Here is a 4,561-nt window from a genome sequence, read left to right on the forward strand (position 1 = left end):
AACCACTCCAATATAGGGGGCTTCCCATGTGGCACTATAATAGGGAGGATGACGTCTCACACTGCGGTCGAAAAGGTCCGAAATCCCCTGCTGCTTTGGCCAAAATATTGGCCAAACTGTACAAAGGGGAGAAGGAGGAGTTCACTCGTCTCCAATGTCGAGATGGATTTTCCATGTATAATCCTCCTAGCTGGGTAAGCTCCAATCCCACCATTTTACTCCTCTCACTGAATCATTTTCGATGGACAGTAACCTATCCACTCGCTACAAGAATGGCGGAAGGCTATCGAGGGGATCCATAGCTCCGCCCCCAGCCATAGGGTCACAACCAGGACCTTGACCTCGGATTCGAAGAAGATCTGGACATATTTGTGGAGCTCGAGGATGGAGTATTCTATCAGACGAGCTACGATGGTACGAAAGTACCCATCTTTCGCCGATTACCCCGGCCTCCTCCCTGCTTTGCATGTAAGTAATTTAAAAGACACCTTCTTCGAAAGAGTTTCCTTACTATGCCTCACCCACCACACTATTTCGTGTTCCAAAGGGGAGGCGCTCGACGCCACAACGTGCACCAGAAGCGTCTCCGAGGAGAGCGGCGCCCGTGCCGAGCATATATTCAAAGAGGAAGGCAAATGATAACACGGCAGAACCCTCGTCAAAGAGGTAAGGCTTTCTTTTCAAGAATACATCTTCTGATCGCCACATCACATCGTGATGCCATTCGCCACATTCTATCAGGAAAAGTGTCTGTCGGACCATGTTCGGGGATCCTGCCGGGCATGCCTCCACTAGTCAGGTTCCGGACCCTTCCCCAAGGACGGGTGCTGACACGGGAGTGGCGCCAAACCGTCCTTCCAGAGAGGATTCGAACGATATGTCCGTCACGAACTCTGAAGTGGAGAGCGCCATGAATGATCATCATCGCAGGGCTGCTCTTCGTGACCCCGACTTTTCAAAGGAGGCATTTGATGCCTTTAGTTCGGCCGATGCGTACATCCGAGCTGCTCAGGATGGGCTTGCCAGAGCCACGGACCAGCATCTGAAAGATATGCAGGTAAGTGTAGATTTAATAATCATATACCAGTAGCCCCCGAGACTTAAAGCAGTTGATACAACTGATTTAAGGAACATTGTATAATCAGGCACTTATGGAGAAGAATAGCCTGCTGTCTCAAGAGCTGGAAAAGTGTCATACTTAGCTAACTACGGCTACCGCCGAATTGGAAAAATCCAAGGAGGCACCACCTGGTAATGCTTCTCCCCGTCAGAAAAAGTATAATCATACACCAGTTGTATTAATACTGTTCTGTTTCTGCTGAAAGAATTAGTAGAGCAACTGAGAGAGAAACTGAAGGAAGCCTAGGCTGGTGAACAAGAGGCCAATAGGCAACATGAGGTAGGAGAGCATGTGCTGACGCATGTTAGGGATGAGAGAAACAAGATGCAAGACTGTCATACCCAACTGGGCGAAGAACTAAAAGATGTTCGAGCCCAACTAGCCGGCACCGTCAAGGAGAATAAGAGGCTACAAGGCAGCATATTCAGTATCCTTCTCAAACTTGCCTCCCTATAATTCGGTGAGGGCCGGAACTGACAGATTTATGTCTGCAAGTATGCTGACTGGTCGTCCCGAGGAAGAAATGTCCGGATCTTCAGGCGACCTGCTACAAGAGCTATCCCAGATGCATGAGCGAGTTCGGTAGGCAATGCACAGTGTTGCCAAGGCTTTATGGCCACCCGCCTCTCCTCCAAGAGGTATGGCGGAGCTCGTGGAGCTGCTCAATGGGGCACGGCGGCGTATTCGGTTATGGAAGATATCAGCCTATCGGGAAGGTGCGTGTCAGGACCCCGATTCTAAGTCACACCGACCTAGCCTGTAACACCTCATATCCCTTTGCGGCCTCACGCACAGTACTCCCACGGGTATCTACCGCATACCCGGCCATAGTGTATCTACCGCATCATAGCCCACCCCTAGGGTCAGCGCTATGCACGGCCGCCAACACATATCCTATAAACACCAGAAACTAGTTGCAACTTCTGGACTAAGAGCTAGGGTGGTTAAGAAGCTGAGAGGGTCCATTGGTTTCGGGCCCAATGCATGGTAGTGACTGGTTCTTAAATTACACATACAGATCTCGGTGCTTAAGGACGGTTCCAATGAAACAACCCACCATGTACTCCTACATGGCCTCTCATTGATACCTTTACCAAATCATGTTCAACACCTCATTCGCATTACCGACATATTCATTTCACTCTAGCCCATCATCCAGATGAACCAGACCTGACACAACTCTAAGCATAGCAGGCATAGCAAGGTAGGAAACACAGACATGGCTCAATCAACTCCTACACATGCTAGTGCATTTCATCTAGTTACTATGGTAATGATAGGTCATGCAGAGGAAGAGGGTTCAACTACCGCAGCACACAGCAGTTTGAAACGTTATTGTCTTAAATGCAGTAAATGAGAGAAGGAGCGAGAACATGGAATTGTATCGATATGATCAATGGGGTTGCTTGCCTGATGGGGTAGTAGTAGGGTACTGCCCTTCAGCTGGATATTCGAAGGTATCCTCGGAGGCAGAACCTACCACGAAAGACACCACAGAACACAATCATCACATGGCAATATGCAACAATATGATGCATGCTATGCCATGGCAATATGGTGTGTCTTGGCTAATGCATTGTAAACAGGTTGGTTTGAGTCCATTTGATTCAAAGATTCAAATGAAAACTCATGATATTAATTCATATAAGTGCTTTAGCTTGTTTCACATAAACAGCAAGGTTAAAGTGTTCTTACATGCATGAAACCATTACATATGGAAAGATTGGATTTTTCTGATCATTTTTCATATATAAATCTTTGCATTTGGAGTTACAGATTAATTTCTATGAATTTTTTAAGTTTGTAGTATTTTCTGGAATTTCATGTATAAAAGTAAATCCAGAAAATACTTGTTACGTCAGCAGTGTGTCATGGTGACATTAGCGGCCAACGGAGCCGGTCCAGGTCAAACTGACCAGTGGGTCCCGTCTGTCAGTAGTTAGTTAAACTAACTAAATTTAGTTAACGCTAAACCTGGGTTAATTAACAGGGCAGGCCCCACTTGTCATAGACCCAGGGGGGTCAAACTGGACCCACCCGAGGTCAAACTAGGTCAGCGGGGTCAAACTCACCGGTGTTTAGCCGCCAGCGAGGCCAGACGCGGCGGGGCGATGTGGGTTTCATGCTTCGGCGACCAAAACAACGGCGGAGCACATCTACGTGATGCGGGGAGTGAGCCACGTCGAGTGGTGGTCGTGGTAGGGCTCAGGGTCGCTGGAAACGACACCGACGATGACCGTGGCATTGGCCGGAGCTCGGGAGCTCGGGCTCATCGCTAGGGGCACGACAAGGGGCGTGCGGTGGTGCTACGGGTTCCTCGCGATGCGATGAGTGTAGTGGACAAGGTGGTGTGGCCGTTGGGTGGCCGGAGCGTCGTCGGCGATGAGCTCAGTGGTGGCGTGTTGCAGTGAAGCTTTGTGCTTTCACTATGGTGCTCGAGAGAGAGAACGGGAAGGATGGAGAGGTGGCTGAGCTCATGGCGATCACGTCGGAGCAGACAACGAGGTCGGGGACGAGCTGCTGCGGCGGGGACGGCGAAAGGGATCTCCGGCGGTGGCGGAGTCGGGCGAGGTCGTTGCAGCGGCTTCGGGGCAAGCGAGCGCTCAGGGCTCGGCCTGCTCGAAGGAGAGGAGGGCGGCGGAGCTAATGGACACGGTGACGCGGCGCGGGGACGACGGAGAGCGTGGCTACGTCGGCGGTGCCGCGGCAGGTGCGTCAGCCATGGCGGGAGAGGGTGAGGGAGAGAGGCAGGGGGCGTGTGGATGTGTCCAGGGGTTCGGGAAGGCGACGTGGAGATCATCCAGTGCGTCTAGAGGAGAAGCGGCAAGCAGGTGGCGCCATGGCAAGCTCGCGCACGCCGGCGTCACCTCCCTGCCTGCCTGGCGGGGAAGAAGCAGCTGGCTGGCACGTGCCAGCATAGTGCTGGGCCGCCAGGTGGGCTGGGCGGTGGGTTGCGGCCAGGTAAGTGGTTTTTCCTTTATTTTCTGTTTTCTGTTATTTTTGCAAGTTTGTGGCATTTCTAAAAATAACTAGGCATTTCCAAAATTCACCAAACTGCAACTGCTCACTGTATGGAACATATCCAACATGGAACATTTTAGTTTGGGATTATTTGGACATTTAAAATATTTACTAGCATTTAAATGCCCGAATGCAAGTTACATATGATTTAATTCAATGATCTTGTAATGACCTAGAAAATTGTGAACCCATTTTGTCCGAGGTTCTAACCCAAGACAAAAAGGGTGGACTTTTTAGAAGGGCATTTTAGGTTCATTGAAAATGATTTTAGTAAACCCTAGTTGTCTTCAGGGGGGTGCTGGGGGTTCTGTCATCCCCATTTCAAGTTTCTGAAAAAGTACACATGATGAAACACTCTAATGCATGAACTAGCTAGGATGTGACAACTCACCCCCACTCAAAAGAATCTCGTCCCGAGAT

Source organism: Triticum dicoccoides, chromosome 7A (genome assembly GCF_002162155.2).
Source record: "Triticum dicoccoides isolate Atlit2015 ecotype Zavitan chromosome 7A, WEW_v2.0, whole genome shotgun sequence".
In the NCBI taxonomy this organism is placed as follows: domain Eukaryota; kingdom Viridiplantae; phylum Streptophyta; class Magnoliopsida; order Poales; family Poaceae; genus Triticum; species Triticum dicoccoides.